Raw genomic sequence first — 15,693 nt, forward strand, 5'->3', positions numbered from 1 at the left:
GAGCCTGCTTCCCTCTCTCACTCTCTCTGCCTGCCTCTCTGCCTACTTGTGGTCTCTCTCTCTCTGTCAAATAAATAAGTAAAATCTTTAAAAAAAAATAAAAATAAATAAAAAAACAACCAAAAAAGAGTTGGCTGCTAAACCACCTGAACCACCAAGGGGCCCAAAACAGTCATGTTTTTATGGACATGTTATTATGATGGATTTAGGTTTTCCTAATAGGCAGCCTATGTTTTGGTCTACTTTACCTGTTTATAGAAGTACTTATCATTAAATGGAGTTGCCATGTCTATTCTACAATCATATTTTCTTGCCTTAGAGTATTTATTACTCTGCCTATTGGTCTGTTTCTCTCTCTCAGAAGAGTTTTTTCAGCAGCCTCACATGCACATTGCCCTTAGGCACATTTTTCTGTAAGGTTAGCCAGTTTTTTTTCTCCCATACCATTACCTCCCTGTACTACTATCTTATTTTATAATTATTTCAAAGACTTTATTCTGTGAAGCCAATTCATAATATTCCTTATTTTATTATTATTTTTTTAAATTCCAGTATAATTAATATACAGTTTTATAGTTCTAGGTGTACAATATAATGACTGAACGATTCCATACATTATTCAGTGATCATCAGGATGAGTGTACTTTTAATCACCCTCACCTGTCTGACCCATTCCCTATCCACCTACGATCTGTCAACCATATTTGTTTCTATATAGTTACTCTAGATTTTGGTCTCTTTTTTCCTAGTTTATTTTGTTTCTTTAATTACACATATGACTGAAATCATATGGTACTTATCTTTCACTGACTTTTTTTTTAACTTAGCATTATACTCTCTAGCTCCATCTGTGTTATTGCAAATGGCAAGAGTTCATTCATTTTTATGGCTGAATAATACAATGTGTATATAAGCCACATCTTCTTAAATCAGAGACAGAGACAAACCATGAGAGACTCTTGACTCTGGGAAACAAACTGAGGTTTGTGGAAGGGGAGGTGGGGGGTGCCCCTTGTCCCACTTACATGATCTAAATAAATAAATACAGAAATAGATAAAATCTTAAAAACAGCAACAACAACAACTCAGAGGAGGCAAGATGGCGAAGTAGGAGGTGCTGTTTCAACCAGTCCCCTAAAGTGAGCTGATTATCTACGAAAGAACTCTGATCACCCATGAAATCAGCCTGAAATTAGAATTATACACTTCTGGATCTCTCCGGGGGCAGATGACACCAGTGCACAGGTAAAGCGGAGTGGGAACATCGGACTGATATCAGAAGATCAACAAAAGGGGGAGGGAGTCACCAGAAGCGACCCATTGGAAAATAATACCCCAATACGAGAGTGCCCTGTGATTGGGGACCAGCATTAACTTGGAGTCTGGTTGAAAGCACTCAAAAAAAGCAAAAGATCTTAAGGGGAAATTGGTGGAATCAGGCGGTTAGGGAGAGGGTCTTAAGCCCACGGACCCAGGACTACCACCGCTGGTGCTGAGCCAGAGAGAGTGTGGCAAAGAAGTCAGGTGTTGTTGCCTGAGCCGCTGGCACTTGTGAGAGGGTCTGGGTGGCGGCACGCATGAGAGAGTCTGGTGTGGACCCCCGCCGGCGCTCTCTAGAAGCACAGCCTTTTGCACTCTGCAGGTGCGCTGCGCTACCAGGGTCTGAGTCATGCTCCACACCCTCCCCTGAGAGAGACCCATGCAGGTGCTAGCCAGTGCTCTCTAGGACTGGGAGAGTCTGATCACTCCCAGCCTGGGCCAGCATGAAAATCTCGCTGTGCTCTCTCTGGTTGGGACCTCTTCAGCGGTCTGGACCTGCCCAGAAAGCCACAGAGGAGGCAGACACTAGAAGCCAGCTCTCTGGACTAGTACTACTCGTGGTTTTGGTAACAGCGACCCCTGAGACTGTGACTGGGGACATGCTCTGCCGGCGGCAGAGGGGGAGTTTATGTGCTCTGGACCACCCAGAGGGGAACAGACTGAGGAGACTCTCTGAGACGGAGGTCTGGGTGCAGTTTGCTTTCCTCTAAACCTCCAAAGAACCACCAAAAATGACCAAGGGGAGAGAAAAAAAAGGAGGGGGGAGAAACTCCAGAGAACAAAAGTTTGAAAAGACAGTTTCCTCAGAGCCCAGCCCCTTGATAGGGGGCAGGAGGACTCAACTCTAGCAAGACTGCCTGAAAAACCACGTAGCAGGCCCCTCCTCCAGGGAGCCAGCCAAACAAAAAACCAAAACCAAAACAAAAAAAAAAAAAAAAAAAAAGGACAACCAACACTACTTCATAGGTACTACTTTTATTTTTAATTTGTGCCCACTATTCTCATTCTTTTCAATTTTTTAATAATTTTTTAACCTAGTTACCATCACAATGAGATGTTCAATACAACATATTCCATAATAACCTTTTAACTTGAACTTTTGTGATACATATACCTGTGTTTTTCTTTTTCTTTTCTATTTTTTTATTATTCATAATAGAGATAAGCTTCAAGGTAATCCTCTTTCCCCAATCAATACTACCCCTATATATAAACCAGTATAAATGACCATTTATGCCAGGAAAGTTGAGTCCTTTAACAAAGATATCAAGATACACCCAGGAAGAATCAAAATAACCTTCCTTGCCCACACTGAGAATTTTTAACCACTCTCCCAACTTTTTTTTCTGTCAGTATTTCTGTGTATTTGTTTTTGTTCTGGTAGTATCTAAATCTTATACTTGGGGTTCATTTTGGCTGGGTTCTTTTTATTTTTTTTTCTTGTCATTTACTTCTGTCGGTCTTTTTGTTTGTTTTTGTTTGTATACTTTATAAATCTTACATTTGGGTCCCATTCGGGATGTGTCTTCTCTTTTCTTTTTTTTTTTTTTCCCTCTCTCTCTCTTTTTCTTTTTTCTTTCTTTTTGTTGGGAACTCCTGATTGCTCAGGAGCGTTCCAGGGTGCACCTTCCCTGCATCATGGTTGAAACATTCAGCTACACATACCCTTAGCCAACTCTCACCAAAATGACTAGGAGGAGGAATGCCCAACAGAGGAAAAATTCAGAAGCTGGGCCCTCTGCAACAGTGCTATTCGATGTGGACATAAACAGTATGTCGGAAAGAGAATTCAGGGTAACACTTATCCAGGCAATGGCTAGATTGGAAAAAAAAATCATCAATGACAAAATGTAATTGATTAGGGCAGAAGTGAAAGTCACCAGGGAAGATGTTAACAATGCTCTCAATGAGTTCCAATCTAATCTAAATTCTCTAACAGCTAGTGTAACTGAGGCAGAAGATAGAATTAGTGATCTAGAGGACAAACTGATAGAGAAAAAAGATCAGGAGGAGGCCTGGAACAAACAGCTTAGAAGGCATGAAAACAGAATTAAAGAAATAAATGACTCCATGAAACATTCCAATGTCAGAATTATGGGAATCCCTGAGGGGGAGGAGAAAGAAAGAAGACTAGAGGATATAGTTGAACAAATTTTCCATGAAAATTTTCCCAATCTGGCGAATGGAATGAGCGTTTTTGTCCTAGAGGCAGAAAGATCTCTCCCCAAGATTACAGAATCTAGAAAGACCTCGAAACACCTGATTGTGAAAATGATGAATCATAATTTTAGACAGGAGCTCTTGAGAGCAGCTGGGGGGGAAGAGATTCCTTACATACAGAGGAAGCTTATCAGAATAAGGTGAGACCTGTCCATAGAAACCTGGCAAGCCAGAAAGGTCTGGCAAGATGTATTCAGGGCACTAAATAAAAAGAACATGCAACCAGGTGGTGGGTATTAGGGAGGGCACAGATTGCATGGAGCACTGGGTGTGGTGAAAAAACAATGAATACTGTTACGCTGAAAATAAATAAAAAATTAAAAAAAAAAAAAAAAAAAAAAAAAAAAAAAAAAAAAAAAAAAAAAAAAAAGAACATGCAGCCAAGAATACTTTATCCAGCAAGACTGACATTCAAAATGGATGGAGAGATAAAGAGCTTCCAAGACCAGCGAGGTTTAAAAGAGTATGGGACCACCAAGCCGGCGCTACAAGAAATATTAAGGGAGGGTCTATAAAAGAGGAAAAAACCTAAGAATATCATTGAACAGAAATTATAGAGACAATCTGTAGAAAGAAAGACATCACAGGTAACACAATGTCAATAAAAATATATCTCTCAGTAATCACTCTGAACATGAATGGCATTAATGTGCCCATAAAATGGCACAGGGTTGCAGACTGGATAAAACAACAGGACCCATCCATATGTTGTCTACAAGAGACCAATGTTGAACCTAAGGATACACCCAGACTGAAAGTGAAGGGATGGAGAAGCATCTTTCATGCCAATGGGCCTCAAAAGAAGGCTGGGATAATGATTCTCATATCAGATAAATTAGATTTTAAAGTAAAGACTGTCGTCAGAGATACAGAAGGACACTACATCATTCTTAAACGGTCTATCCACCAAGAGGATCTAACAATTGTAAATATTTATGTCCCCAATATGTGAGCAGCTAACTGCATAAGACAACTGTTAATAAACAAAGAGTCATATTGATATGAATACATTAATAGTAGGGAATCTTAACACACCACTCTCAGTAATAGGTCATCCAAGCAGAAAATCAGTAAAGAAACAAGAGCATTGAATGACACATTGAACCAGATGGACCTCATAGATATATACAGAACATTCCACCCTAAAACAACAGAATACTCATTCTTCTCGTGTGCACATGGAAACTTCTCCAGAATAGACCACAAACTGGGTCACAAATCAGGGCTCAACGGATACAAGAAGATTGAGATTATTCCCTGCATATTCTCAGATCACAATGCTTTGAAACTGGAGCTCAACCACAAGAAAAAGTTCGGAAGGAATTCAAACACCTAGAAGCTAAAGACCACCTTGCTTAAGAATGCTTGGATCAACCAGGAAATCAAAGAAGAACTTAAAACAATTCATGGAAACCAATGAGAATGAAGACACTTCTGTCCAAAACCTATGGGATACAGCAAAGTCGGTCCTAAGGTGGAAATACATAGTCATCCAAACCTCCCTCAAAAAAAACCAAAAAACAAACAAACAAACAAAAAACCTGAAAAATCCAGAACACACCAGCTGTCTTTACACCTTAACAAACTGGAGAATCAACAACGAAGTAAGCCAACTCGACACACAAGAAGGGAAATAATCAAGTTTAGAGCAGGGATCAATGAGATAGAAACTAGAGGTACAGTAGAATGCATCAATGAAACTAGAAGCTGGTTTTTTGAAAAAGCCCATAAGATCAATAAACCATTGGCCAAACTAATCCAAAAGAAAAGAGAGAGGACCCAAATTAATAAAATTATGAATGAAAATGGAGAGGTTACAACTAACACCAAGGAAAGAACAACAATCATCAGAAATTATCAACAGTTATATGCCAATAAATTAAGCAACCTAGATGAAATGGATGCATTTCTGGAAAACTATAAACTTCCAAAAATGAATCAGGAAGAAATTGACAACCTGAATAGACCGATATCTAGTAACGAGATTGAAGCAGTGATCAAAAAACAAGAGCCCGGGACCTGACGGATTCCCTGTGGAATTCTATCAAACTTTCAAAGAAGTAATAATACCTATTCTCCTGAAGCTGTTTCAAAAAATTACAGCAGAAGAATAACTTACAGACTCTTTTTATGGAGGCAGCATTACCCTGATCCCCAAACCAGGCAATGACCCCACCAAAAAAGAGAATTTCAGACCAATATCCCTGATGAATATGGTTGCTAAGATTCTCAACATGATCCTAGCTCACAGGATCCAACAGTACTTTAAAAATACTATACACTGTGATGAGGTGGGATTTATCCCTGGGTTGCAAGCGTGGTTCAACATTCGCAAATCAATTAATGTGATAGAACAAATCAATAAGAGAAGAGAGAAGAACCACATGGTCCTCTCAATTGATGCAGAAAAAGCACTGGATAAGAAAGAGCATCAGTTCCTGATTAAAACGTTTCAAAGTATAGGGATAGAGGGGACATTCCTCAACTTCATAAAATACACCTCTGAAAAACCCACAGCAAATATCATTCTCAATGGGGAAAAGCTGACAGCCTTCCCTTTGAGATCAGCAACACAACAAGGATGCCCACTCTTGCAACTGTTGTTCAACATAGTACTTGAAGCCCTAGTCACAGCAATCAGACACCAAAGAGAAATAAAATGCATTCAGATATCCAAGATCTATAATGAATTCTTCAAACTCAACACACATATAATAGATAATCATGTCAAAAAATGGGCAGAAGACATGAACAGACACTTCTCCAATAAAGACATGCAAATGGCTAACAGACACATGAAAAAAAAAATGTTCATTATCTTTAGCCATCAGGGAGATTCAAATCAAAACCACATTGAGATACCACCTTGTACCAATTAGTATGGCCAAAACTAACAAGACAGTAAACAACGTGTGTTGGAGAGGATGTGGAGAAAGGGAAACCGTATTACACTGTTGTTGGGAATACAAGCTGGTGAAGGCACTTTGGAAAACAGTGTGGGGATTCCTCAATTAAAAATAGAGCTTCCCTGTGACCCTGCAATTGCACTACTGGGTATTTACCCCAAAGATACAGAGGTAGTGAAAAGAAGGGCCATCTGTACCCCAGTGTTCATAGCAGCAATGGCCAAACTGTCGAAAGAACCAAGATGCCCTTCAACGGACGAATGGATAAGGAAGATGTGGTCCATATATACTATGGAGTATTATGCCTCCATCAGAAAGAATGAATACCTAACTTTTTATCAACATGGACCAGACTGGAGGAGATTATGCTGAGTGAAATAAGTCAAGCAGAGAGAGTCAAGTATCATATGGATTTGCTTATTTTAAAAGTCTTTCTGTTGGGGCACCTAGGTAACTCAGTGGGTTAAGCCTCTGCCTTTGGCTCAGGTCATGATCCCAGGGTAGTGGGATCGAGCCCCACATCGGGCTCTCTGCTCAGCAGGGAGCCTGCTTCCCCCTGCCCCCGGCCTGCCTCTCTGCCTACTTGTGATCTCTGTCTGTCAAGTAAATAAATAAAATCTTTAAAAATAAAACAAACAAACAGAAAAACTAGTGTTTCCTGTGGGAAAAGAGAAAAGTACCTGCCTAGCTATCCATGACATTACCAAAGGACAAAGCCTTACATTCTTCAATCTCCTGAACAAAATTCTGTAACAAGAAATTAAAAGTTTAAGTTCTAGAACAAATTGATACCATGTGCCTCATGACACAATATACTGAGAAACAAACATCACTTCAGTCATATCCTTGACAAATATGTATAAACTGAATGTAATTGGGTGATGGGCATTAAGGAGGGCATGTGATGTGAAGAGCACTGGGTGTTATACACAATTGATGAATCATTCAACATTACATGTGAAACTAATGATGTACTATGTGTGGGTTAATTTAATTTAAGTTAAAAAAAAGAATTAACAAAATAAACCACATGTTCTTTATCCACTCATCAGTTGATACACACTTGGGTTGCTTTCATATCTTGCTGCTGTATATACTGTATTTTGCAATAAACCTAGGGGTGCAATATATCTTTTTCAAAATAATGCAATAACATAGGGGTGCATTTTTTTTCAAAATAATGTTTTCATATTCTATCAGTAAATACCCAATGGAGAAATTATTGAATCATATGACAGTACTATTTTTAATTTTTGCAGAAACCTCTACTGTATCCAGAGTGGATGCACCAGTGTGCATTCCCACCAACAGTGCATTAGTGTTCCATTTTCTGCATATACTTGCCAGCAATTCTTTCTCGTGTTTTTGTTTTAGCCATTCTGACAGGTCTAGTATTTCATTGTGGTTTTGATTTGCACTTCCCTTATGTTGAGCATCTTTCCATTTGTCTCTTGACTATCAGTATGTCTTCTTTGGAGAAATGTATTTTCATTTCTTCTATCCATGATTTATTTGGATTATTTCTTTTTTGGGTACTCATAAGTTTTTTATATATTTTGGATAGTAACACTTTATCAGATGTGTCATTTTATTTTTCTGATTGTTTCCTTCATTGTGCAGAGTCTTTTTATTTTGATGAAGTCCCAATGGTTTATATTGGTTTTTGTTTACCTTGCCTCAGGAGACATATATAGAAAGACGTTGGTGATAGTCGATGTCAAAGAGATGACTGCTGGTATCTACTCTAGGGTATTTATGTTTTTTTGTCTCACATTTAGGTCTTTAATACATTTTGAATTTATGTTCGTCTTTGTTGTAAGAAAGTGGTTCAGTTTCATTCTTTTGCATGTTTCTGACCCAGTCCCATTTGTTGAACAGACTGTCCTTTTCCCACTAGTTATTCTTTCTTGCTTTGATGAAGATTAATTGACCATATAATTGTGGGTTCATTTCTGGGTATTCTATTCTCTTCCATTGATTTATGTATCAATTTTGTGCCACTACCATACCGTTTTGATTGCTAGAGCAATTGTAATATACCTTGAAGTCCAGACATGTGATGCCTCCAGCTTTCATCTTCTTTTTCAAGATTATTTTGGCTATTTGGCTTTTGTGGTTTCATACAAATTTTAGGATCATTTGTTCTAGCTCTTTGCAGAATGCTTTTGGCATTTTGATAGGGATCAAATTAAATATTTGTATTGCTTTGGGTAATACAGGTATTTTAACAATATTTGTACTTCAGATCCATGAACATGGAATGTCTTTCCTTTTTTGTGTGTCATCTTCAATTTCTGTCTTCAGTGTTATGTACTTTTCAGAGGATAGGTCTTTTACCTCTTTGGTTAGGTCTATTACTAGGTATCTTACTGTTTTTGCTGCAGTTATAAATGGGATAGATCCTTTTTCTGTTGCATAATTATTGATCGATAGAAATTCAAGAAATTTTTGTAGGTTGATTTTGTATCCTGCATTTTTACTGATTCATAAATCACTTCTAGAAATTTTTTTTTGTAGTCTGTCAGGTTTTCTACGTAGAGTACCATGGCATCTGTAAAGGGTAAAATTTTCACTTCTTCCTTGCTGAATGAATGCCTTTTATTTCCTTTTCTTGTCCAATTGCCAAGGCTAAGACTTCCAGTAGTATATTAAATAGTAATGGTGAGAGTGGACATCCCTCTCTTCTTCCTGACCATAGAGAAAATGCTTTCAGTTTTTCCCCATTGAGGATGATACTAGCTGTGGATCTTTCATTTATGGCCTTTATCAGGTAGAGATATGTCCCTTCTATCCCTACTTTATTGATGGTTTTTGTCATGAATGGATACTGTACTTTATCAGACAATTTTTCTGCATCTATTTAGAAGATCATATGGTTCTTGTTTCATTTACTTATGTGGTGTAACACATTGATTGATTTGTGAATATCGAACCACCCTTGTAATGCAGGAATAAATCCCACTTGCTTATGGTGATTATTTTTTCTAATAATTTGTTGGATTCAATTTGCTAGTAATTTATTGACAATTTTTGCATCTCTGTTCATTAGGAATATTGGTCCTTAGTTCTGCTTTTCAGTGGAGTTTTTATCTATTCTTGATATGAGGTAATGCTGGCTTCATAGAATGAATATGGAAGTTTTCCTTCCCTTTTTATTTTATTGGAAGAGTTTGAGAAGTTTAATTCTTCTTTAAATGTTTGCAAAAATGTACTTGTGAAGCCATCTGTTCCTGAACTTCTGTGTCTCAAGAGATTGTTGATTAGTAATTCAATTTTCTTGCTGGTAATCATGCTGTTTAAGTTTTCTGTTTCTTCCTGTTTCTGCTTTGGTAGATTATGTTTGAAGGAATTAATTCATGTCTTCTAGGTTGTCCAGTGTGTAGCCATATAGGTTTATAATCTCTTATAATTTTATTTCTCTGATATTGATTGTTATTTCTTTTCTCTTATTTGTGATTTTATTTATTTGGGTCCTTTTTTCTTTTTGAATAGTTTGGCTAGGTGATTAATTTCATTAATTTTTTTCAAAGAACCATCTCCTGATTCCATTGACCTGTTCTAATGTATTTTTTTGTTTGTTTATTTGTTTTAGTTTCTATATCATTATCATTTTATTTCTACTCTAATATTACTTCCCTCCTTTGGCTGATGTGAGGCTACTTTTATTGTTCTGTTTCTAGCTTCTTTAGGTGTAGGCTGAGGGTGTTTATTTGAGATTTTTCTTGGTTCTTGAGGTAGGACTGTTTTGCTACATACTTCCCACTTAGGAACACTTTTGCTGTCTCCCAATGGTTTTGGACCATTGTGTGCTCACTTTTATTTGTTTCCTTGTATTTTTTAAATTTCTTCCTTGATATTCTGTTTTACACATTCATTGTTTTGTAGCATGTTATTTAAACTCCATGTATTTGCTTCCAAATTTTTTTTCTTGCATTTGACTTCTGTTTTCATAACATTATGTTCAGAAAAGCTGCATGGTATGATTTCAATTTTTTATATTTGTTAAAACCTGTTTAATATGTGACCTAAATATTTTTTAAAAGACATTTATTTGAGAGAGAGAAAGAGAGAAAGCATGAATAGAGGGAAGGAGCAGTGGGAGAGAGAAGCAGGCTCCCAACTGAGGAGGGAGGCCGATATGGGACTTGATCCTAGGACACTGGGATGGTGATCTGAACCAAAGGCAGATGCTTAACCAACTGAGTCACTTTCTTTCTCCATCTGTTCATAGCTGAGAACTTCCTTAATCTGGGGAAAGGAACAAGCATTCATGTCCAAGAGACAGAGAGGACCCTCCCAAAATCAATAAAAATTCATCAATACCCCAATATATAATAGTGAAGCTTGCAAATCTTAGCGCTAAGGATGCTACCTAAGAGCAGAAAGAAGGAAGAAATTTCTTATGTACAGAGGGAGGAACATCAGAATAACATCAGACCTGTCCAGAGAGACCTGGTAAGCCAGAAAGGACTGGCAAGACATATTCAAGGTACCAGATGAAAAGAACATGCAGCCAAGAATACTTTGCCCATCAAAGCTGTGATTCAGAACAGTTGGAGAGAGAAAGTACTTTCAGGAAAAACAAAAGCTGCAAGAACATGTGACCCCAAGCTAACCCTGCAAGAATTATAAAGCAGGGTTATGTAAGTGAAGCGAAATCTAAAGAGTCACATAGACCAGATATTAACAGAAACTACAAGAACAGGGACTTTATAGGCAATACAAAGGCACTAAATTCATATCTTTCTGTAGTGACTCTGAATGTAAACAAGTTATATCGAGCCATGAAAAGACACAGGGTTTCAGATTGGATAAAAAAAAAAGTAGGACCCATTTATATGCTGTCTACAAGAGATGCATTTTGAACTTAAAGACACCTCCAGATTGAAAGTGAGAGGATGAGGAACCATTACTATGCTAATGGACCTCAAAAGAAAGCTGGAGTAGAAATCCTTTTATCAGACAAATTACTTTTTAAACCAAAAACTGTAGTAAGAGATGTAGAGGGACATTGTATCATACTTAAAGGGTCTATTCAACAAGAAGATCTAAGAGTTGTATGTATCTATGCACCTAACATGGGAGCACCCAGTTGTATAAACCAATTAATAACTGACATAAAGATACATCAATAATAATACATTAATAGCAGAAGACCTCAACACTCCATTCACAACAATGGATGGATAACTAAACAGAAGATCAACAAAGAAACAACCACTTTGAGTGAAACATTGGGCCAGATGGACTTCACAGAAATATACAAAACATTACATCCTAAAACAACAGAATATTCATTCCTCTCAAGTACACATGGAACTCTCTCCAGAATAGATCACATAACTAGGTCACAAATCAGGTCTCAACTGATATTAAAAAATTGGGATTATTCCCTGCATATTTTCAGACCAAAATGCCCTGAACTGGAAATCAATCACAAGAAGAAGTTTGGAAGGAACTCAATCACTTAGAAGTTAAAGAGCATCCTGCTAAAGACTGATTTTATTAACCAGGAAATTAAAGAAAAAAAGAAAAAAAAAGTCATTGAAACTAATGAGAATGAAAACACATTGGGCCAAAGCCAATGGGATACTGCAAAGGAATTCCTAAGAGGGAAATACATAGCCATTCAAGTCTCTCAAAAAACTAGAAAAATCCCAAGTGCACAAGCTAACCTTACACCTAATGGACCTGGAGAAACAACATCAAATCATGCCAAAAGCAAGCAGTAGCACATGAATAATAAAGATTAGAGCAGAAATCAATGAAATAGAAACCAGAAAAATAGTAGAACAGAACAATGAAACTAGAAGCTGGTTCTCTGAAAGAATTAATAAGTTCTATAAACCTCTCACCAGACTTATTTAAAAGAAAAAGGAAAGGACCCAAATTAGTTAACTCTTGAATGAAAGGGGAGAGATCAGGACTGACACCAAGGAAATAGAAACGTATTAGAAATTATTACCAGCAACTATATGCCAACAAATTAGTTATCTAGAAGAAATGGATGTATTCCCAGAAATTTAAAAACTACAAAGAATGGAACAGGAAGAAACAATCTGAACAGACTCATAACCAGGAAGAAAATTGAGGCAGTAACCATAAAACTCCCAAAACACAAGAGTCCAGAACCACATGGCTTCCCAGGGGAATTCTACTAAACATTTTTTTAATTTTTATTTATTTTTTTAAATTTTTATTATGTTATGTTAGACACCATGCAGTACACCATTAGTTCTTGATATAGTGCTCCATGATTCATTGTTTGCATATAAAACCCAGAGTGCCATGCAATCCATGCCCTTCTTAATACCCACCACCAGGCTCATTCATCCCCCCACTGCCCTCCCTTCTTGACCCTCAGTTGGTTTCCCAGAGTCCGTAGTTTCTCATGGTTCATCTCCTACTCCAATTACCCCCCTTTCATTTTTCCTTTCCTTCTCCTAATGTCTTCCATGCTATTCCTTATGTTCCACAAATAAGTGAAACCATATGATAATTTACTCTCTCTGCTTGATTTATTTCACTCAGTATAATCTCCAACAGTCCCATCCGTGTTGATGCAGATGTTGGATATTCATCGTTTCTGATAGGTGAGTAATATACTATTGTGTATATGGCCCACATCTTTATCCATTCATCTGTTGAAGGGCATCTCGTCTCCTTCTCAGTTTGGCTATTGTGGACATTGCTGCTATGAACATGGGGGTGCATATGACCCTTCTTTTCATGACATCTGTCTCTTTGGGGTAAATACCCAATAGTGCAATTGCCAGGTCATAAGGTAGCTCTATTTTTTTTTAATTTTAACTTCTTTTTTTATTTTTTAAATTTCTTTTCAGTGTTCCAAAATTCATTGTTTATGTACCACACCCAGTGTTCCATGCAATACGTGCCCTCCATAATACCCACCACCAGGCTCACCCAACCTCCCAACCCCCGACTCTTCAAAACCCTCAGATTGTTTTTCAGAGTCCATAGTTTCTCATGGTTTGTTTTGATGAATCTCCACAGTTTTCCAAAGTGGCTGCACCAACTTGCATTCCCACCAACAGTATAAGAGGGTTCCCAACCTTTCTCCACATCCTCTCTGACATTTGTTGTTTCTTGCCTTGTTAATTTTTTTTCCATTCTAACTGGTATAAGGTGGTATCTCAATGTGGTTTTGATTTGAATTTCTCTGATGGCTAACAATGAGGATCATTTTTGTTATGTCTGCTAGCCATTTATATGTGTTCATTGGAGAAGTGTCTGTTCATTTCTTGTGCCCATTTTTTTTACTTGATTATCTGTTTTTTGGGTGTTGAATTTGAGAAGCTCTTTGTAGATCTTGGATATAAGCCCTTGGTCAATAAACCTCTCAACAGACTTATCCAAAAGAAAAGAGAACGGAGCCAAATCAATAAAACCATGAATGAAAGGGGAAAGATCCCAACTAACACCAAGAAAATAAAAACAATTTTTAGAAATTATTACCAGCAACTGTATGCTAACGAATTAAACAATCAGGAAGAAATGAATGTATTCCTGGAAACATATAAACTGCCAAGACTTGAAACAATCTGGATAGACCAGTAACCAGCAAGGAAACTGAAACAGTAATCAAAACAAAAACAAAAACAAAAGCAAAAAAACAACCAATGGTCCAGGTCAGCTTCCCAGGGGAATTCTACCAAACACTTAGAGAAGAAATCATACCTATTCTACTGAAGCTGTTTCAAAAAAATAGAAATAGAAGGACAGCTTCCAAACTCTTTCTATGAGGCCAGCATTACCCTGATACCCAAACCGGACAAAGACCCCATTAAAAAGGATTAAGGACCAATCTTCCTGTGAATTTGGATTCCAAAATACTCAAGAAGTTCTTAGTTAAGAGGACTCAACAGTGCATTGAAAGGATTATTCACCACAACTAGGTGGAAGTTAATTTGGGGATGCAACGGTAGTGGTTCAACATTCACAAATCAATCAATGTGATAGAGCACATTGATAAAATAAAAGATAAGAATTATATGATCCTCTCAGGTGTTCTAGAAAATGCATTTCAGAAAATATATCATCTTTTCCTGATTAAGATTCCTCAGGGTGTAGGGATAGAGGGAACATAACTCAATATTATAAAACCCATCTATGAAAAGGCCATAGTGAATATCATTCTCAATGGGGAAAAACGTAGAGCCTTTCCTTTAAGGTCAGGAACACCTCAGGGATACCCACTCTTCACCATTATTGTTCAACATAGTACTAGAAGTCCTAACCTCAGCAATCAGGCAACAAAGATAAATCAAAGGCATTCAAATTGGTAAAGAAGAAGTCAAAATCTCTCTTCTCACAGATGATATGATACTTATGTGGAAAACCCAAAAGACTCCACCCCCAAATTACTACAACTCATACATCAATCAGTAATGTGGCCAGATACAAAATCAATGCACAGAAGTCAGTGGCATTTCAATACACTAACAACGTAATTGAGGAAAAAGAAATTAAGGAATCAGCTCCTTTTACAATAGCACAAAAAACCATAAAATACCTAGGAATAAATCTAACCAAAGAGATCAAGGATCTATACTCTATAAATTGCAGAACACCTATGAAAGAAATTGAGAAGACAAAAGGAGATGGAAAAACTTTCCATGCTCATGGCTTGGAACAGTAAACACTGTTAAAATGTCTATGTTGCCCAGAGTAACCTACACACTCAGTGCAATCCTCATCAAAATACCATCAACAGGGGCGCCTGCGTGGCTCAGTGGGTTAAAGCCTCTGCCTTCGGCTCAGGTCATGATCCTAGGGTCCTGGGATCGAGCCCAGCATTGGGCCCTCTGCTCGGCAGGGAGCCTGCTTCCCCCTCTCTCTCTGCCTGTCTCTCTGCCTACTTGTGAACTCTGTTTGTCAAATAAATAAATAAAATCTTAAAAAATATATACCGTCAACATTTTTCACAGAGCTAGAACAAACAATCCTAAAATTAGTATGGAACCAGAAAAGACCCCGAATCACCAGGAGCATGTTGAAAAAGAAAACCAAAGCTTAGGGCATTATGATGCCTGATTTCAAGCTATATTACAAATTTGTGATCATTAAGACAGCATGGTATTGCCAAAAAAATATAATAATAATAACAGACTTATTTATTAGTGTAACAGAATAGAGATCCCAGATATGGACCCTTAACTCTATGGTCAAACTCTCTTCAACAAATCAGGAATGAACATCCCATTGATAAAAGGCAGTCTCTTCAATA

The 15,693-nt window shown here is 37.5% G+C and overlaps 1 protein-coding gene across 1 annotated transcript in view; it reads left to right on the forward strand.

Annotated features, from left to right (window-relative positions):
* NBDY (negative regulator of P-body association) overlaps positions 1-15,693 on the forward strand; it is a 216,188-nt gene that overhangs the window by 21,445 nt on the left and 179,050 nt on the right. The gene's annotated exons all lie outside the window — the stretch shown is intronic.

This window comes from Martes martes, assembly GCF_963455335.1.
Source record: "Martes martes genome assembly, chromosome: X".
NCBI lineage: Eukaryota > Metazoa > Chordata > Mammalia > Carnivora > Mustelidae > Martes > Martes martes.